At 48.6% G+C, this 22,207-nt stretch overlaps 1 protein-coding gene across 2 annotated transcripts in view; it reads right to left on the bottom strand.

Annotated features, from left to right (window-relative positions):
• Positions 1–20,092, bottom strand: part of LOC149364979 (solute carrier family 35 member G1-like) — a 63,505-nt gene extending 43,413 nt beyond the window's left edge. The window contains exon 1 of one of the 2 annotated variants that reach the window (XM_089574984.1): positions 19,940–20,092. The gene's annotated coding sequence lies outside the window, so the exon portion shown is untranslated. Of the gene's footprint in view, positions 1–19,557; positions 19,734–19,939 lie in introns of those variants that run through there. The other variant, XM_089574988.1, reaches the window with a different exon arrangement.
• Positions 20,093–22,207: the final 2,115 nt, after the last annotated feature.

The following is a 22,207-nucleotide window of genomic DNA, read 5'->3' on the forward strand; positions in this document are numbered from 1 at the left end:
TTTCTAGCAGTCATCAACTTCTGGCGACGCTTTTTTTTTCTGCACTCGGTCTATGTACTACTATGTACTACTTCTATGTTTCTGTGTACTACTTCTTCGTGCTTTCAGCTGTGTCGTGCGCATTTATGTCCGCATAGCCACACGGATTAATCTTAAAAGGCGCCCGGTCCAGACCTATCGATCTCCCTCCCCCCCTCTAAAACATGACTCCGCTGGAGAGCCGCTAGGTCGTTGAAAAGGTCGCCGGCGCACCCACAGCAAGGCCAGACCTTTTGTTGCAAAGCGCTTTCGCCAGCGTCAAGTACAAATAACCACGTCACTTCCACGACTTTGGCAACAGCAGTGGCACGTGAGAAATGCTGAAATGACACGTATCCCCGCCTTCCACACGAGGCAGTGGACAGTTTACTGCAGAAATTATGCAAGAATCAAACAAAAAAGGTAATAACTCCTCATTATGCTGGCTTATGTACCCACATTGAAAAGCTAGTACGAAAATTTTGTTAGCGTCGTTAAAATCTAAGAAATCGTAAGTCGCCACTTAGCAACAATTAACACTTGGTCCATTTTGCGAAGCTTTTCCGAGTTTTGTTAAAGACCATCTCGAAGGAATCAGCTTGAAGGTCCAGACAGCGAACAGAGTTTTAACCCAACAGATGTATTCCTAATTTCTCCGCAATGTTTGCCAGAAGATGAGAGACGAATGATTGTCGGACGCTGCCTGGAAGCCGTACACCCCCCCCCCCCCCCCTCCCCCTCTCTGATTACACGCGCCGACTGTTGACATCAAATTTTGTATCCTAACTCCATGCAGGGATGAGCTATAGTACACCGCGTGCAAACGGTACGTCGCGAGTTCGCGACATTGGGCACTGAAGGGTTAAGGGCCGTCGTTCGCTCTCACTGAAACTTTGACCCTTTGAGCGACATGCACCAGCCAAACCAGGTGTTTCAGGTAAACACCTGGTATAGTTGTCGCCCTCGCTCGAGAACTTACAGGCCAGGAGATCAAATGTTTAGGGGAATCCCCCAAGGTGGAGTAGATTTGTAGTGAGGGAGTAATTACTCATTGACATCCACCCGAGCGCAGCCATACGGCTGCAAAGGTCCTAACAGCTTTCTCAGAAACTTCGCAGTTAAAGAAAAATTGGACCCGGGTTCAAACCTCGGACCAGATCGAATTTTTCTTTAAGTGCGAAGTTTCTGACAGAGCTGTTAGCTTTCTTTTGAAGCCGTATGGCTGCGCTCGGGTGGATGTCAATGAGTAATTACTCCCTTAATACAGGCCAGGAGACGGGCGCGGTCACACCTCAACGACGCACTATAGGGACAGAGCCACTCACGCATACACACACCTCAACGACGCTAGTCACGCATACTCGCACATCCTCGAATAGTACAGACTCCAACGAGAAACGCTTCCCTTCTACCACCCATCCACCTCTATACAGAGCGGACGATACGGCGTGGCGGCAGCTCCAAGCGAACTCCTTCCCGAACCCCCACCACAAGCACTCCTTCTTCCCTTCGCAATAGCCCTCGCACTTCCCCTCAACTCTATACCACACCAAGTGGGCGATCACCTAAAGTTTGTGGGGTTTTAACCGCATAAACACCGAAAAAAGTCCGCCGAAATTGCGAAAAATAAAAGGCGAAAAGTCGGACCCCTAATAATGTGCACGCGGGGTTTGAAGAGGGTACAATTCTTGTTCTTAAGCTGCCAAAGCGCAGGCGCGGCCCAGCAGGCGACGGCCGGTCGGTCGCTTATGAGCGAGGTATACACTCCTAACCTGGTGGAATTATTTAGGCTAACGAGGAGTCTGGACACTTCAGTGCCCGGGAACGCGCCTTTGCACGTCGCGCGAAGTGGGTGAACTACTGTTGCAGAGAAGTTAAAATCCGCGCAGCAACTCCTAGCTCTGCAGGCATCATGATTGTGACCAGTGGCTGCCGGTCTCTCAAGCATTTGGCAACGGATATTTCCACGTTGGGGATATGTGGGTGCTGCCTCGGGCTGAAACGATGCCCCCACTATGTGTAAGTGAATGAAAACGCGGGTGAAATGTCTGAAAGGCAGGAAACGCGCTGACACAGTTACACGGAGAGAAAACAGCTGCATCACACACCAGCAGAAATCTTCTCGTACGCATAAGAACTGTTACAGTGGTAGCGTAAGACTAGAAACACGAAAATATAAGCAGAATGATTTAATTGGGTGCCTTTCGTTCACATGACCGTAAACAATGTTGAACCATTTTTCCGCCAGTGTAAGAAAGATGTAACGTCTTTGCTTGCTGTGTTCATGAGCACAGCTGAATTTAAGGAGTTCAGCGGGGCAAGAGTGTACGTAGTATACTTTCGGGTGCTCAGCACCACATATCGAGGGCCAGCGGGAAACGTTAGGCCCAATTCGCTAATTTGATTTGGGGATAGATCGATCGATCGATCGATCGATCGATCGATCGATTGATTGATTGATTGATTGATTGATTGATTGATTGATTGATTGATTGATTGATTGATTGATTGATTGATTGATTGATTGATACATAAGGCTGCCCCCACCTTACTATGGCATCTCCAAAAGTATGAACAAGACAGCGCAGCGGGCGGCAGTCTGTTGAGCCTGGTTGAAGGAAATCGTTGGCTGTTTAGTCTTCGTTGAGCTTCGACGTCACTGACGCGCGCCAGTGTGAAAACAGAACTATTTAATGGGAACTGCGCTCTAATGACACGATGCATGGACATCGGGACAAAGCGAAGCGAAATCAACGTGAGAACAATGGTAAGGAGGGGTGCCGGCATCGCGCATAATTTATAGAAACCGCGCTTAATTACACGGGAAGCGAACGCAGAACTGCACTCAAATGATGCAGGGAACGAACAAAGAGTGCGCTTAAGTGACGCACGAAAGACGTTTGTGTTTTACTGCCTATGTTTGTTCCATGAGCACTTCGAGCGCAGTTTCCATTAATTATGCGGTACGAGACAAAACCTTTCCTGACCTTACAACTGCCTCATATGTACCAATATCCATGGCTCTGACTGGGCCAAAAGTTGGAGGTTAGCGAATTTTCTCGTCCCTTGCAGCACTAAATAAACATTGAGGACAACTCCATCCAATGTTTGAATTGATTCTGCGGCTTCTTAGTACGCAAACGTTCTTCCGGCAGCAAGGAACGCATTTATTGCTGAGGCAATTGCAATTAAAACTTTGCCCGCCACTTGAGTCAAACCTGCGATGTCTACACGGAAAAGGACTCCGTGATCACTGTTTGAAGACATTGGCATTGTAGCCTAGCCTCTCGGATCCGCGCCCCAGAAACTGTGTCAACGCAGAGCAGTTTACTTGCAGAATCAGCCGATGATGGCGACACTTCGTTTTCTGGTCTTTTCTATCTCACAAAAGGTCTGTTTCCGGTGAGAGTTATCTCCTTGTGACTAGAACGCGGTAATCTATCGACAGAGTTGAATTTAGCCTCAATGTCCCTTTAAGATGAACTGCCCAAAGCTGTTCAGCACAGTGGAGTGGTGAAAAAAGAAGAGTCGCAGGAATGCACCAACAGCTGGCTGGCACATAAGCTAGTAAACGCGGTGGCACAATCTAATAGGCTCCGCAAACTGCAGCCGCAGGTCCGGGTCGAATTTTTATTCGATGTTTCGCAACTGGTACAGAATTAAATAACCGTTATAAAAGCCAGCCTCCTTCGTAGCTGCTAACCGAGCTACATCCGTGCACAGCCACATTTCAACAAGTGGGGCGACTACCGCTGACACCCGTCGGAATTGTCCTCAGTGAATAGACTGCCGCCTGGCCGCGGTAATCGCGAACATGGCTCATTAGCTATTGTTTAAAGAAATAAAAGCTAAGAAAGCGCTAGTATTTTTCATTTCTCAGGGTAATAGTTAAACTATAGGAACAACAAAGTTCCTTCGCCGTTTATTCTTTTCTTTTCTTTCGCGGCAGTGCACCGCTCGTTCTTTATCCAGCGCATTAGAGCGGAAGGAACAGCGATTCGCGTAGTTACCCCCGGCCCAATCAACGTTCAATGGCTCATTAAACGAAACCCCGCTTAAACTCGGGGAGTGCACTGGGGAAGAGCGAGACGATTTTAACCGATCGACCCCCGGAGCGCGCAATCAGCCGCCGAAAGCGCACGATTCGAAGCGATCCTCCCTCGGAGCCAGGCGCCGAGAAGATAACTATAAAGCGCTGCGTCCGGAGGCATATACACGTGTCGTAGCGGAGACTCCCGCTCTTCCTCGAAGGAATCCGTCTCCCATTACGGCGACTAGCGGCGCGCACCCGAGCGGAGCGATCCTTCACAGACAGCGGCCCGCGTCGAGGCACGCGTTGATGAGCGCCGTAATTAGGGCTGCTGCCTTCGCCGGTCACGGCTCACGAGCGCCGACGTCGCTAGCGCTGTTCTCTGCGAGACGCGAGGGGCGCCCGTCTCGAGAACCGCAGATGGAGGAGACAATGCGCGAGCGGAGGAAACCAATGCGAATGTCATAACGTAACGATGAACTGCGCTTTAGTTAAGTCCCCCAGCATTATCTGCAGGACATTCGACTAATAGACAAACCTAAAAAAACAAAAAAAACTTCTTGCATCCCATTGATGTGTATTCTGTGCGCACTGCCCATTTGCGGGACATTGCACTTGCTCAAAAACGTTAAAACTTCGCCGTATTCTCCCTCGTTGAATGTTCACCCCTATACACTGACCGCGTCTTTTTATTCGTGATTGTTTTACGTTACTAATTTATGAACCCTTCTCTTTTACTCTTTCTCCCCGGAAACCCCTTCCCAATGCGGAGTAGCATATCAGCACTGTTTTCAACACCAGCTAAACCCTCTGTCTTTCATTAAAGTGCTTCTATCTCTTTCATTGACAATCTGTGCAACATGTTCTACATGAAAAACCTTTCAGTTCTCCAGGCACGACATGTACAGAGGGTAAAACGCATGTCTAGAACGAGCGAACTGCCAGTTCCGTACCTCACAATACCGCTGCGACCAGGAAGTAAAAAAATGACACCGAAATCCTATAAGTTTAGCTGCATATGCTTACATCCAGACTATTTTTGACCAAATGCTATCTATAGATATCGCGTGTTCAGCCCGAAACATGCCCAGAAGGTGTTCTAGACAAGCGTTTTGCCCTCTGTACAGACAGACGGTACATTCTTGCACTTCGTGTAAACTGCAATAGATCCATTATCTAAGTTACACTGTGCCTACTTTGCTATAAGTATAGCATGGAGTATTTTAAGACAGTTTACGAAATGTACTTGTGGTTCCTGCAGCGAAAATCTATACCACTAATGAAGATGTTTGCACTTTAGAGATGTTTCTTTCTTTTTACGTGGTATCAGTTGTATTGCTTACGTTTTCATGAGCAAATAGGTTGCACATGTTTCTTGCTTTACGCAGTGCGTCCCCATGACCTGACCTATTTGAAGACGTTGCTGTTGCCTTCCATTTGCACTGTATTGCTACAATTTCTAGGTACCAGGGCCCTTGTCAAGCTGCTCCTACAGTTTCCAGCCCTGGTTCGTTCTCTGCACAAACGGAAAATAAACGGAACACGCTCCAATCCTTCATTTTCGACCCGACTTTTATTGTTTTCTTTGTCTGCTTTTCTGACAGTCTGAAGCGACCTTTATTTCGGTTCGTACGCAACAAGGTGAAAAACCAGGGTAAGTCAGGTGAAAGGTGGTACCCACACTGCGCAAAATGCCTGTTCTTTCAGAGCAGCGACTGCACGACAACCGTAAAATTGCGTTGTACAGCGAGGAAACATCAATGTACACCTACATTTATGCAGACGGCATGTAAAAATAAAAATAAAAAATAAAACAAGAAAACTGATAAATGTATTACGAAAAGTCAACACATATATCCCGCGACACAAAAACCGAAAAGAGACTGCAAATCTATTCTGGGCAATGAAGAGTTGCAACAAAGGTTACTGAGCCCTAGCCATATAGGCATGCACTGTCATCTCTCGCGCGAAAGTCTCAATGGCAAAGACTGCGTCGTAACCTCAGCGGGAGGCACAGTCACTGAGCATAGAATGGCTGGAAAGCTTACAAATCGGCATCTGCGCATATACGCAGATCCTTCCATCGTCCTTTCTGAGTGTCAAGCATGAGGTTTTCCTCGCTCCCTCGGCACGAACGGATGCTCGTTCCTCTCGCATTCCCCTCGGGGGAGATGAGAGAATCTGGGAGTATTTTCTCTTTACTGCTGTTGCCGTTATTTTCTAATCAAGAGAGGCAGTATTGGGACCATTCGTCAAGCATTGCCGTCTGAACCACTAAAGCAGCCTACAGCAAAGCTGAGATGTCCAACGAATATGACTTAGTAGAACGTTAAGTTGGGCGAGTTGGTATGGGTTCATGGTTGAAAAACAGCGCGCAAAAGACTAGAGACAAGAGTACAGGCAACGACAGGACAAGCGCTGAACTCACAACTAAGGCTTTATTGCGAAAACCTGGGTATATAAGCAAGGCATAATACATGAAAACAAAATTAAACAAGCAAAACTAGGGCAATGATAAAACTAGCGTGCGCCCGAAGCCCGAAATCTGCCAAGAAACACACTAGTTTTAGTTTACTTTTAAGGCTCACGCTAGTTTTAGCATTGCCCTAGTTTTGTTTGTTTAATTTTGTTTTCATGTATTATGCCTTGCTTATATACCCAGGTTTTCGCAATAAAGCCTTAGTTGTGAGTTCAGCGCTTGTCCTGTCGTTGCCTTTACTCTTGTCTCTAGTCTTTTGCGCGCTGTTTTTCAACCATGTCCAACGAAATGTAAGCCTGCCGTATTATTCAGCGGTGCGCAAGACCACCATTGCGTTAGTGCGATATTTGGAAGTTGCACACTTAACTGTCCGCCCGCCTTTGAGGTGAAAAGAGAACTTGGCTCGGCAGGCTTTAAAAAACAACAGAAAACAACAACTATATTAAAAAACTTCAATGGACACCGAGTGCCTTCTACTTTCATTCTCCTTTTTTCCTTCTTCCGTTACTCCCTTTATACCCCTCTACATGTGCGGAGTAGCCAACTGAAAATTACACCATTTTAATCTTCCTGCTTTTCATTCTTTCTCTCCCTCACTCAAAAAAAAAAAAAAGATAGTGAGGTTATCGGGTACGAAACAACGCTTCTCCTATCGAAGTTGACTACGCACAGTCAAGAAAAAAGTAATAAAAATGTAGGCGGCGTAATTTCTTTAGTGAGCTATCCACAGCCGCGTAGAAACGTGAATGAGTACACCTCTGATTTCTTCTGGTGACGTTTCGCCGTTGTGAATTCGAAGGCAACTGCAATGAAAGCTGTATACGTGCGGAACGCTTTCGCACAAGCTGAGCCACATTGCGAGGGATGGTGAAAAACCTTTTAGCTAACACAGAAGAGGAAGTAAGAAAAAATAAAAGGCCGGTGAAGGGGGTAATGGAATTTTTCCAGGAGTATACCAATACCCGCATCGGGTTGCACCACATCGTCACCCCACGGGGAAGAGCAATGGCCGATATCCCCGCACAGCGGACTTCCAAAGTGCCGTCGTTAGCTACAGGCATCTCAGTACGCGCGTGCGTCCATTATCCCTCTCAAGGTCGCCAGAGTGCTGGACGCCCGGACGCAGGCGCTAGAAGATCGGGAAACGCGGCCGCCGCCGTGCCGGGCGGATCGAATCTTTCGCCAGAGCGGACGGCAACGATCGCCCCCGTCGAACCTGCGCAGAGCGGAGTAGTAATAACAATACAAAGCAGAGAAGTGAGGACGGAAGGCGGCACCACGTGTCGTCATATGCGTCGCCGGCCCGTCGATTACGCCGTTATGAGTATCGTGCAGTCGCGATGGCAACGGCCTCCATATGGCCCCCTCCCGAAAGCACTCATGCACGGCCGAGCATACCCGCTCAGGCATTTATATAGGCACGTATATGAGCCCCAACTGCATGGATAGGAGCACCACGTGCCTAGGCGCCCTTTACGTCTACCGCACAGCCCGTCAACAGTCAATAAGTATATTGCCCAGATTGAGCTGGAGGGATTTCTGCCAAAAAGCTGCCTATGCAGCTTGACTGCGTCCAGGAAATTCTCACATGCTGCAGCATAGGAGTGATACAGGAAAATATAGTATAACCAATCACACGTACGATAGACGTAGAATCACGTGACCTGGGCCAGTGAGGTTGCCACGTCTCACGGGCTCTTGGCCACCTAGCGTGATGGCTAGGGCCCACCTGTCTCCTGCAACCCCTCTTTGCCCTATGCCCACCCTCACCGGCTTCCTACTAAGGGTTGGTAAATAAAAGTTTTCCCATCACCACAAAAAGAATAGTAAACAATGAACAAATAGAATACATAAACAAAGAATGGAAAACTATCATGCAGAAGAATAAAAATAGAAGAAAAAAAACAATCAAGTAAAGAGCCCGCATAAAAGAACGCATTTTACAAAAATGTTGTCGTAGCTGTGTTCCGTTACAGCCTTTAGTACATATATGTGTGCTTAGAATATGGGGTATGTTATAACTTATAAGATACCATAGTGCGAAAGCGTGGTATGCCCCATGTATGAGTACTTGTGTGGATGTTAGTAAGGCACGTATGCCTGTGCAGAATTAAAGCTGACCTATGGCACGTGGCGAGAGAGAAAGGGGAGCGGGCGCCCGAAATCTCATCGACTGACGTAATCTCACGCGCCACACCGATTCTACGGGATACGCCTAGGACACTGGAGAATATGGTTAGACTTCAATTGAGGCTATATAGTCCCGGGAGTCTTCGCGGTTCGGCGCATTTTTGCAAAGAAAAGAAGAAAAAGAAAACGTTTCGAGTAAAACTGCCATTTCAAAAACTGCACTTTTAGGTGCTTCGGATGATGGCCGAGGCCTAAGTCGTAACCTAAATATTTTGCGTAAGAAACGTTACTTATCAGAATCAGAACTTATCGAAACCTTGAATCTTCAGTTCAACAACCTTAATCGAACAAGCGCGAGTCAAAGATATCGTAGTCGAAATAGAGAAGAAATGGGCCAGGGCATATAATGCGAAGGCGAGATGACCGTTAAGGTAACGGAGTGGATTCCAAGAGCGAGCGTAGCAGGGGGCATCACAGTGTGAGATAAGGTTTATTGGGGCTTAACGTCCCAAAGCAACTCAGGCTATGAGGGACGCCGTAGCGAAGGCCTCCGGAAATTTCTACTACCTGGGTTTCTTTAACGTGCACTGACATCGCACAGTACACGGGCCTCTAGAATTTCGCCTTCATCGAAATTCAGCCACCGCGGCCGGGATCGAACCCACGTCTTTCGGGCCAGCAGCCGAGCGCCGTAACCACTGAGCCACCGCAGCGGGGCAGTGTGAGATTAGGCGGTGAATGAGATTGGGCAGTTTGCTGGGGTAAGGCGGCCACAGCTGCCACAGCTGCCACAGTACACGACTATTTGAAGGGATACGGGTGAGGCCTTTGTCCTGCAGTGGAAATAGGTTGTTGATGATGATAGCGGGTTTAACAACAATTCTCTTAAAAAATAGAACGATAAATTCCCCTAAGTAGCACTCAGTTGACTTTCAGTGATACTTGAGTTTCTTTCTGTAGAATTAACCAGTGTGTTTTTAAATTAAAACTCGCAGCATGAGATGAAACGCTCTGTACGTGTACGAACGACACCAAAGGAAAACCTTAGTTTTCACCCTTCTCCATTATATTCCTAGTCTTGCCTCGAAGTTTAAAAGGAACCAAAAAGGATAATGCTTTGGAGGGAAATCAACAAAAAAAAGTAATAATAAAAAGTATGCCTTCCACTTATAATAGCCAACTGCTTAGTAAAGTGTGATATTGCTTCGACCTGCGCAAACATAAGGGCATCTCACACAGCACGGGGTCTCTCCGTATACCCGTAAGTATGTGCGTGAGCGTGGAAGGGCGACGGCAGAGAAAGGAAGGGAGAAAGAGTGAAAGGCTGAGAAAGAAGGCAAAGCTGGCGTCCCTTGAGTGTGGCCGGTCGAAAACAGAGATTGCCGCTACACTGTAATGAAGGCGCCGAGAGGCCCGTATAGCAACGTCGCCGCCATTCGCACCCGGTCCCTTCGGAATTGGAGGGAATCAGAGCTGACGGCAGAGCTATTACACGCGCGCGTTTTTAGAGACGCAGGATAGGAGCACGCGTTTCCAACAGCAAACAGCAAGAACAACACTAAAAATATAAAGGTAGAAACATGCTTTCTCATCTCCCCCTCACGTTTCCCATCAGCTTGATGTCACGCCAGGCGGGATCGGAGACCGTAGTGATGGCCACTTCGCCCAGCGGCCGAGCGGAAATTGGTTCCTGGAGTGGCTCCTTGGAAGTGGGCACCGACTCATCTCGCCGGGGGCCTGAAACGCTTGAGGGAGACGCGAATACGGTATTCGCCCGCGCTACGCAGATGGGAGAGGAAAACGGAGAAAGCGAAACAGATTGCTCGGAGGTTTCTCAGGAAGCAATCGCGGTAAGTGCGACCTAACCACCGAGCTCTGACCAAGAAGACTGTCGGAGCAACGATGCCTCAAAGGGTACAAATAATCTCTGGATTCAGTAAGCCGCCATTGGAAGCTGAACCTGGAAACGTTCAACATAAAACAGAGTGCGTTCCAAGACGGACAAAACGAACACCAGTAGGCGGCCAAAAACCAGGTAAAAGGAGATAAGATTACAAAATTTGCTGGGACTCGGTGGCAGGCAGGTGGATTAGTGCAGGTTTCTCCTACAATGGGCGCAGTCTACCTGCTTCTCCTACTGCGGTTGATGATGATGAGACAGGCTGCATGCGCTCGTGGGAAGACTCCTCGATGGGACGTCGCGCTGCCAACACGAAGACAAACAAAATACTACTTCCAGGGTTTTCATTTTTATTAGAAGCGAAGTATACACTACAGTCGTGCCACATCCGGTTCCCCTTCCTCACCCCTTCCGCTTTTCCTATTCCTTTTACTTCAGGTAAGCGCCCAACTGCTGATATTGCTTGAAGTGGGCGCCTTTGTGTTTACTTTCTGCGGAGCCGGGTCAGCCTCGGCCATGCGACTGCAGATAGCATTTTCTTGAGCGCGTACTCTATTCCCCACGTGAATAACTTCTTTATTGGTCAGCAGGCGGGTTATGCGGCTACAACATAAAACGATATCGCCGCCGACGATCGCCACAAAAAAAAAAAAAAAGTAAGCTGCCGTTGTTAAACAATGAAAGTCACGATGAAGCCTGTCCCATTTCCTACCGCCCGTTTTACGCACTCTGGGCGTGAAACTTAATTACTCTAATTTAAAAGGCTCCATTAATTTTCCTGCTTTAAGCTCGCGAGAAGAAGAGAAGTGCGGACGTCTATTCCGCGCCGAAACACCGGGGCGAAAGCGAGCGGGCGTCCGCGTTGGATCTCATTAGTGCCCGGCGAATGCGAGCCGGCCGTCATAACGAGCTCGGCTTCAACGCGGGCGACAACGTGCGCTGTCGCAATTAAGCGGCGCAGATGTGACAGCGCACACGAGGGGCACGTGACGAGTTTGGCACGGCGAAGAAATGCGACAAGGGCGCCTGACTGACGGCCTCGAGTCGTGGGAAGGTGCTTCCGGTGCTAACCTTTTCCGTGGCTGATGGAAAGTGACGGCTATATGTATACAGTGTCTTTCCCGCATGATGAAGTTTGGCTACGTCAGTCAAAGTTCACAGTAGTTTTGGAAGAGCTCGCCATCAGTTTCTAGAGTGGTGTTAATTAAAGTAGCCTCATTCTGCTTTCCAATTATTCCCAAAACAAAAGAAAATTCGTCGCCATTGAAGAAAAATTTTATTTCTGGATTGCGACAAAAGCGATAGCAGTTATACGTGAAGTAATCTTGGAACTTATAATGAGTGCAAGAGAGATAAAGATAAATTCAGTAGCGGAATTTAGTCGGATATAGGGCAATTAGGAAGGCGAGTTGGTCAGGCCTGAAGCTCGAGAAAGAATAACCTCAACCCACTAAAAAAAATATATAAATTTCATTTCAGATATTTCGAAATTCAAGTTGCCCTGTGTGCTTACGGCGCCTGAGCACACCACCAAGTGATTCCGCAAGCGCCTGTCACAGCATACACTTCCGCATATACGCAGAGAAGAGCACGGCTGTGTCGACTAACCAAACTTGCGGAGAAAGCACTGCACGCGCTCCTTCTTTATATTTTGCTGCGCGCTGAAAAAAAAAAAAACTAAGAAAGAAGAGTTCTCAAAGGCGGCATCTGTGCATTGTGAAACGCGCAGACCCGTCTGACAGGAAGCAGTCGTCCCGCGCGGAATGTGCGGCGCGCTTTCTATGCGCCAGACGCGAGACCGCTTTTTCGTGGGTCGTTCGCGACCCTGTTGCGCATTCCACCAAGACAAGCGCGTGGTCGCGCACTCCGAGCGGAATGATGATGATATGTGACTGCACCCTTTGTATCGGGTGGGTGCAGGGCTATGCCCGAGCCAGTTCTTTTTGCGAGCACGCCACAATGCGGGCGAAAATGCAAAACGCAAATGCCTTATGGCGGAAGGGAAGACGCAGCATTTTCAGCGTTGCGAGGGAGGGGGCAAAGGAGGGAGTGAAAGAACAAAGAGGCGCCGCGGTGGAGGGCTCCGGAATAATTTCGACCATCACGGAGTTCTTCAACGCACCCTGACATCCCACAGCCATACGGCCACTTTATCATGCATTTCACCGCCAAAGAAATGAAGCCGCGGAACTCGAACCAGCGACATCGTTATCAGCAACCAAACGCCGTAATCACTGAGCCACAACGGCGGGGCAGGAACACCACTGATTATATTTACAGTAAATTAAGAGAGAAACTGTATTCAGCTTCGCGATAGTCCATGGAGTAGATTACACTTGTTCGTCGATATACCCTGAGCTTTGACACATTAGCTGCTGTAAGCAAAGGAGCGCAGATGCCTTTGCAGGCCAGCGTTTCGCTGGGAATATTAACAGGTAGAGCATCCGCCTCGCATTCGGGAGGTGCTGGGTTCGATCCCCAGTGCCGCCGGACACCCACCGGTTTCCTAATGGGTACAAGGCATCCCCCGGACTGGTGCTCGGCTCTTCTAGGGTGAGATGCTTGGGAAAAGGGTCTTTAACCAAAACTTTGCATCCTCCGGGATGTTCCCGTGGCAGCCATGTTCCAGGTGGCGTTTCGCTCTGGTACTTGAACAACCGGTCACGCCGACGCCGACCACTACGACACGGAAGCCAGTAACGGCCGCGTAAGATCTGTGCTCTAAGAACAACTTTTTTGCGACATGAAGGATGTGAAATTCGCCTGCAATAAAGAAATCACTGCTAGCTTCGCAACACCTTCATAAAAAGCCGCGAGTTCGCTCTGTGCAAATCGTGTCAAAGGGTTAACGCTGGGAGTCCCTAGCGGCACATGGTGGCGGAAACAAGAACTAATGAGGAATCCACATTGCCCAAGACACGGTACCGCGACTAGAGATCATATTTGCGGGGTGGATGATTTCACGAAGAATTTGCTCGCTTGCGAGTTCCCGAGCAACGGGAGCATCAAATCGAACTTCGGGCGGGCGAGACAGGCAAACAACAACGTACAGCTCGAGGCACCTGTCTACCGTGCACACGCAAGGCGGCCGTGAGAGGCGCGAAACGAGTTCGCTTATTATGCACGCAGGGGAACAAGCTCAACAAGTCGAGGGGCGTCGAATGGCGGACTTTATGTCCGCGTCTGCCAGCTCCTCGTTGTTCTCAGCGCGACTCCGCCTGATTGCGGTGACGAGAGCTCGGCCAGCTGCCCATCGGCGGCGCTGCACGTGCTGTGCCGAAGGGGAAAAACTGTTACGCCCGCCCCCCCTTCGCGTGTGACGAAGCTGGGGCGCCAGTAATTACGTGCTTCGTCCTGAAAGATGCGGCTTGTACAACGGCTCCGAAGAACGCCTTCAATAAAGAACCCTGCCACTAGACCTTGACGAGGGGCCCTAGCTGCGAATTTGTGTTTGTTTGTTCCAGGTACAGGGATTGTGCAGGCACTCACTCGTACGATTTAGTTCACTGCGAAATGGGTACCTGCTGTCGACACGATGAAGTAGTACTTTCTCGTGCGGAAGGACCTACGCCTATGCCGCCTCGCTGAACATGCAAAAAAAGAAAAAGTCTGACAAACACTTGCGTTGCGCTGCGTAATGCGATAACCCAGGATTAGCTCTTACACTGTGGTACGTAACACTACCCCTATCCAGACCGCACATACCGCACCACCAGTGCAGTGGCCTCTTGCGCCGAGCCTGCTAAATCCTTCCCCGTCCTTCCCCTTCATACTACTTCGCTGTGAGGACGTCTACGCCAACGTCGTTAGGGCTAGCTCACTGTTTTCGGGACTCGCTTTCCGCGATGTGAACATTGCATTGCCGTAGACTCACCAGAAATATTTAATCGGGCTCAAAAGTGAGATTTCTTCACTCGAACTCAGGTCATCCGGTACTGTTGAGCTTGCGGAGGCACGGGATTATCCATGGCTTCGGTTCGATTGGGGCTCATTCAAGTTAACGGGCCTGTAAACCCCAGCTGGCCGAAATTAATTCGCAGCAGTCCACTACGGCGACTCTTAGGCGAAACCCAAAGGCGCCCGTGTGCAACGTCAGCGTTCTCCACTACGGCGTCCCTCATGGCCCAGTGTCAGTTCGGGCGTTAAACCCCACATATGATTGATTTATTTCCCTCTCCCTCCGTTATTCCTTTCTCAAGGCGCGGTTCAATTGTCTACCAACCACGAGTGACAGTGCATTTCGTAATAACCACCAAACACTCAACGCCACCTATTAAAAAAAGGTCACTTGCACACCAACTCCATCGAATTTGCTCGGATTGAAAAGGGCACTGGCTGATGCTCATGGGCTATATGACCCGTGAAATAATCGGGAACCAGGAACAAAGACAAGTTGAGACTGTTTTTTTTTTTAAAATTCACTCTTGTAATTGTGAAATGGTGGTGGCCGAAAGGGGGACTGCATTTCTAAGAAAAAAATAGTAGAGTGTCATGTCATGTCACTCACTCACTCACTCACTCACTCACTCACTCACTCACTCACTCACTCACTCACTCACTCACTCACTTCACTTCACTTCACTTCACTTCACTTCACTTCACTTCACTTCACTTCACCTCACCTCACCTCACCTCACCTCACCTCACCTCGCCTCGCCTCGCCTCGCCTCACTCACTGTGTGAAGTGCCTCATCACAGCTTTCTAACATGCAGTCCGAATCGAATCCGAGCGAATCGACTGGCATTACATCAGCGGCTGACTTCATCACGCGATTACAGCTTCCGCAGCGTCACAGGCATAACCGGTGAGACGGAACAAAGGTACACTCAGTGAGCGTGACGTCATACAACCGCGTCATATTCCGCGTGTGCAATAAGAAACACCGGATGGTGGACGGAAACGAGTCATTGGTAAACAGACGCGCACAAGGAAGCGAAGAGGCGCTTGTATTGGGATACGCGTGGAGTAACACGATCTGTCGCATTGCTTACCACATCCGCTTCAGATCACACCGCCGGTGTACGGTTGACCCTTTGTGCAGATGCCGCGTTCGTCATTGAGTGAGAGCATCCACGTGGGCCCCTTTCTGTTTGCTTTCATCTCCACGGCTTTACGAGGACAACGAAAAAAAAAAAAGAAATGACGAAGTGGCCGGAACGGCAATTTCGCTGTAGTTTCAGGCACTGCACACGGCCAGATTGTGTACCATACGCAACGTGCTCACGCGAGCACAAACCGTACCGTCTGCCCAACAGCATTTACCATGCCATCGGGCGCATAGAACCGCCCGTTCAGCCACTCGATATGCAAAGAAAGAGCCAAAATGTGACGCCGCAAATACCTTCGATACGCGGGAGAATGGGGAGGAAATCCCTGACATTCAGCGTTTCGAGTTCCCACACACTTTAACCCTGCGCGACTTGATTTTAAGCCATCAACAACAGGCATATTCCGTGAGCTCACCATTTCCCCTTTTAATCCTCCCACTGGCATGTTTAAACACTGCTTTTTCGGCATGACCTACAACACTGGCGCCACTTGCTAGGGTTTCTTGTTTTCACTCATTGTTTTCTTGTCAATATTATAAAGGGATAAAGGGAGTGAAAGCAAAGCTATAGATGCACATGAGGAGCTTCCAGTTGGCGCTTTTACCCCTTAATGCCTTCCCGTCTGTGCTGATGTGGAACGTAATGAAGATGACATAATTAACACGGCGGAATCGCGTTCAAACATACGCGTTTAAAACAAATCGCGTTTAAAGCATTCAAACAAACTTTATTCTAACCAAAGCTTTGTTCCCGTTATCATCCCGTGTGTTAAGGGTAGCTCGATTGGGCTTCCCTTAACTCGCACTCCGCATAACCTGAACAAATTTCGGTCCTGCGTTCGTCTGCAATAGCAAAACTCTCTTTATAGCAGTTCGCGACGCAAGATAACAAAATTTAAGCCTGTCGGAATTGCGGTGAGTAAGGGGAACGAAGTAACTGTGTCAGTTAAAAAAAATGGAGATTATTAGAAGATATTAAACGGATACGCCGAAGCGAAGAAGCCCAAATTATGACAAAATGCTGCGATTATCACGGCGGGCGGGAACACACTGTAGGTTATGGGATTGTTCTTCTCTGCTCATAACTCTTTGCGCGCTCAGACCAAGCGTTTCAGGATATGTCCGCACAATTGTCGAGCGTGGCAAAAAGTTGGCCCGAGCCGAGACGGCGCGTTGGTCTTTCGCTCCAGTTTAAGTAAAGCCCGCTACCAGTCGACGCCAAAGCCTACTGCGCTCATCAACAGCAGCACGCCAGACGCGATTAAGCCTTTCTTTATTGCGTCTCGTACTCCACTGCCGGAAGCAAACGGAGGAGTATGCAGAAAAGTAAGGGAAAATCTCTTTAAGCGCCAGAACCCGCACAATTGGATTCCAGCAGAGGTGCCGCTATACGACAGCGCGATGCGCAGCTACTACACCGGCTCCTTCGAGCAAAGGCGCGACCCCCCCGCATCGCCTGACAACGGGTGCAGGCAAGCGGACGGGCAGGCGAGATTGCAAGCGGTCGGTCAGCGCCAGACTGCAGCCAGCCGCTTCTCGGCCGCCTCCAGTTCCTCTACACGGGCCGCCGCGAGCGTTTTATTGAGGCCAGAGGACGATCCGGCGGCGGCTGCCACTGATCATTTTTTTCCCCCCGACCCCTCCTCCCGAGGCGCGAGCGTCGGTGATTCGGGAAGGCGAGGAAATGGGGAAGATATAAAGAAGGAGGACAGGGAAGCGGGGACAGTAAGAGACTGATTTCCCGCGGCTTCCTCTTTCCTTACTTCCGCCGCTTTTATTGCGTTTGCCGTGCTTCCCAATTCCCCCTCCTCCTCTCCCTCGACCGCGCTGTTCGTCTTTTCCTGCATGTCGCGCGCCAGAGTTGCCGGGGCAACGAACGATTGCTGACACGACGAAAAACAACTCACCCGTACTACCTGCACGCGCCGCGGGCACGACGCCAGGTGTTGGCACGTTAATTTCAGTTCGATTGGCCCCGTACACAGTCGTGCAGGCGCAAGTCACAGACGTCAGAGTCAGTCAGTCTCGCGTTCAGTCGCTTACGCCACCGACACCGCGGTACACACGACAGTGCCTGATTCACACAGTTTCCTGTCCCTGCTTCCCGATTCAGCGCTTTTTTTTTGTCTTTTCTGTCGTGCCTAGCAACCAAATGGCCCATCCGAGGTAAACTGCGGAGCTTAGACCTTGCCTCCAGCGTTAGTTATGTGCTAACGCGATCGATACGGTAACTGCAAATACTTCTAAATCTTTCCTGTGTCTAACTGTGGAACCAGCTTGCCTTTGCAGATCCTCAATTAAATCTGGACAGCCGCCAATGAATCAGTTCTTTTTTTTTGTTTTATTTCCGAGCAAAATGACTGGTACGTGTTTGGATCATCTGTACAGCGTACTCTACAGAAAACTGCACACGGATTTAAAACACTATACTCTGCATTCCTGCCTCCATAAAGACATTAAATACAACGTTCCCAAGCCGAACGGCGGAACCTTGAATAAAATAAAAATCATAGCTCCTGAAAATTGCGCATTTGCGCCTTACGCAAATTTCGTGCCGACAATATTCTCAGTTATAGAGAAGGATCTACGCAACGGACTCGCACAATCTGGGAAAATTATTATGCTCGCAGTGAACGAAAGAAACACGTCTCCACCCCATGCCACTGCGTGTAGCGGGCTTCGTACCAGGACAAATATGTTGGATCAACGGGAAAGAAATTGGTTTGGTTTGGTTTATGGGGTTTAACGTCCCAAAGCGACTAAGGCTATGAGAGACGCCGTAGTGGAGGGCTCCGGAAATTTCGACCACCTGGGGTTCTTTTACGTGCACTGACATCGCACAGTACACGGGTGTCTAGAATTTCTCCTCCAAAGAAATTCAGCCGCCGCGGCCGGGATCGAACCCGCGTCTTTCGGGTCAGCAGCCGAGCACCATAACCACTGAGCCACCGCGGCGGCCAGGGGGAAGGAAATTAAAAGATTGAGGGCTTCCGCCAGTGTTAGAACCAGGACAAACAGACATGAGGATTTGAAAGAAGCGATCGAACTAGACGAGCTTATTCGCCTCATGGAAAACATGTTCAGAAGCAGGACGTTCGCCGAAGTGTCTAACTCATTATCCCGAACTGTAAATGGTTTCACAAGAAACATGGGAGAAATCAGGAAAGAGTTCTTTCTCTTCTGTACTCTTTTTTTTTTTTAGTTCGCATATACCATGAAGCTGATTGGGTCGTTTCTCAGCAATGGCTACTGCGGGACAGCGCTAGTTCCGATGAGAGTCGAAAATAGTCTAAACTAGGCTCAGTCCTGTGTTGAGGAAATGCCTGAGGTGAAAACAAAATCTACGAGACGGCCAGTTACGATTCATTTCACCCTTCCCCCTCATTTATTCAATACTACTTGATACTGGACTAAATAACTGCGATACGTGAATGCGAAGGACAATGACGCCATTGAACAGAACACGCGGTTGTTCGCGCACAGCGTGACGACACAAACCACGCAGTTCTACAGGCATTTCGATAACGATGTGTAGCGCCTAGTTCTCCCCTCCGATATACTGTGTAAAAAAGAACACTAAAAACAGGCACCTTTATAATATGAACAGGTGAAAATGAGTTGTCTTCGCAACAGACCTGTGAATATGTTAATCTTATTGTTATCCCTTTTTCGGCATAGTAAGCCTTCCCGTAAACAATGAATCAGAGGTGCATGTCGAAGCACTCTCGAAATGACCTCTGTCAACCCAACCATACAGTGATCAAGGCTAAGAAAATCGGTTTTTGACCCTGGCTTCGCATTGTCGTTGAACGAGGCATGAGTCAATGAATGAGTCACACAGCCACCTAGGCCTCCGTCGAGGAAACAAAGGTTTCTTCTTTTCTGCGCCTTCCCGAAACCGCAGAGCACTGACCGAACAGCGAGGTGGGCCGACGTAAGAAGGTGCACTTACGTAAGCACGCTCAGTCGATCTTGTTCCAAATCGACGTACAGAACACGCGGTGCGTCACGCGTCCATGCGCAAACAAACACTCACTCGCTGCGTTTCAGCAAGGGACGACTGCCCGAAACAATGTGAACTCAAAGACAAGAGAGGCGCTGGCGCGCAGCACGCTTCGAATCCAACGAATCAACGGATCAGGGCCAGCGTCGCCGTCTCGTACGCATCCTACTCGCACCGAAAGAGCCGCACAAGAGCGTTGGCGTTAGCCCCGCCGCCGCCGTCGCTCTATTTTTAAGCCCCGTAAGAAAAGCCGCGCCCGTTGCTGGCTGGCCAGACGACAGCGCTCTCGGGGCGCAAGTAGCGGTCACGACGACGCTGCACGGACACTCACGTGAAAGCAGTCTGGCCGAGAGTGGTGGCTTTTGGGGCGACCGACGTCGTTGTCGTGAGCTTAGCGACGCCGGCATGTTGGCTCTTGTTGGGCGCGATCGATCCCCTGCGCTGCTGCCGTTGTTACGAGAAGCAGCCCGCCTGGGGTCGTCTGCTAGCCGCTCCGCGCGAGGAGAGGAACCGCACAGGCGCGAGAGGACGGTCAACTTCGCATTGCGCAACGGCGCTCTGAGTTTGGAGATTCGAGATGGGTTTGCTCTGCTCGAGGAGACGCTGGAGATGATCGGCGCGGAAAAATCTGCATCGATATAGACGCGGAAGGCATTTTTGTTTTCTTTCCGACGATAAAGAGAGCAAGTACAACACATACGAAGGATACTGAGTGACGGCTGAATTTACTTCGATGCCCTGAAAACAAAAGGAATATCTCTTCCATACGATTCCTCAAACTGAAATTTTTCTTTCAGACTAAATTTGCGCCACGAACTGCGCGTTTAGTAATTTCCGCCAACGTGAAATATGTTGGAAGGTAAAGTAATATGTAATAGGTAAAGTAATAGCAACTTGAGCCCCGAACAGAGCAAGTGGAGGACGCGATTCGGGCGAACCGCTCCGTCCTTTTCCCTTATGATCCATGCCATGAAACTAATCACAGTGTGCATGACCAGTCGACAAATGAGCATGCGAAAAACTTATCATACGCAATCTCATAAAACATTCGTCATGTGTCAAAATGAATAAACTGTCGAGGAAGGGTCAGCGTTGGGTGGAAAACGTCATGACGGATTTCTTTCTTTCTTTCTTTTCTTTATTTAAGACATTCCGTTACAGAAATGCCTTAGGGGACGCGACAAAAGGCAATAGACATGCCTGACGGGGCCGCGCCCCCCTTGGCTGCGGCGGAAACAACATAGCATAAGCACAATAATTACAAAGCAAAAGGAACAACAATACTGCATGATATGAAGGTGCATGAAAAAACACAAAAAAATACAGGTACATAAAAACAATAAGTTGTGTCAGTGGTACGGTGTTATGAAAAACAGTGATGTATGTGCGCACGTCTTCAATCATCACAGTGAAGGTAAAGATCCGGAGTGAAGGCGAACGAAGTTATCAACACAGCATGGTCTTTAGTTTTCATTTAAGAAAAAATCTCTAAGTGTTCTCCTCAGTCGTTGCACCTTGGTGGCAGTAAACAGTATCTCAGCTAATTCAGGGTGCGCATTGAGGAAATCTGGAATCAAATAACTTAGTTTTTGATCACCGTATGTTGTACGCGAACGGGGCCTTGGTATTAAGTTTTGTCGTAGATAATAAGGACCAGGTTGCGCATGATATTTAGTTTGAAATGTTATATCTGTTTGGTGAAGACGCGAAATTTCCAGGGCCAGTTTGTGTTTATGGAGTTTGTGAATGGGCATTATTTTATTACCTTTAAAATGAGGTGCAGTGTCCTCCGAAAGATCCAAATTGCCTATTGCTCTCACTGCTCGCTTTTGCAAAGAGAAAAGACGATCCAAATTTGTCTTAGTCGTTGTAGCCCATACTAGGAAGCAGTAACAGAATCGTGAATGTAAAAGCGCATAGTAGATTTGCTTTTTTACAGCAGACGGAACATGGTATCTTATCTTGTTCAAAATTCCCACGGCTCGCCCAAGGTCCCTACGCAGTGCGTCAACGTGAGGCGTCCATGAAAGGTTCTCTTGGAATATTACCCCCAAAAATCTAACTGTAGTCGATTGTTCGATAGTAATGTTATGAAATTTTAAGTGCAAGTTCGTGGGTGGATGGGTTCCCCTCGGTCTAAACAGTATGTATTTAGTTTTACTTGTGTTTAATTGGAGTCTGTTCGAATGAAGCCATAAGTTCAGTCCAGTTAACCATTCGTTGGCCTGATGAAACACGTCCACAACGTCAGCGCCCGAGAAAAACACATTCGTGTCATCTGCATATAAAATTAACTTAGTGTTATTTATTATGTTTACAATGTCGTTTATATATAGTAAAAATAATGTCGGACCAAGTAATGACCCTTGAGGTACGCCCTGTTTTAGAAGTCTGCTGTCGGATTTTGCGCCATTTATACATGTGAACTGGGATCTAGATGTTAAGTAGCTTTTTATTAAAGACCATGCGTTGCCACGAAAGCCATACAATGGCAACTTCTTTAAAAGCACGTCGTGTTGGACACAGTCGAAAGCCTTTCTAAAATCCAGAAATATTCCGAGGGTAAATATTTTCCTTTCAATGTTTTCGAGTATATGTT

Source organism: Amblyomma mixtum, chromosome 2 (genome assembly GCF_055824585.1).
Source record: "Amblyomma mixtum isolate Tamu chromosome 2, ASM5582458v1, whole genome shotgun sequence".
Taxonomy (NCBI): Eukaryota; Metazoa; Arthropoda; class Arachnida; order Ixodida; family Ixodidae; genus Amblyomma; species Amblyomma mixtum.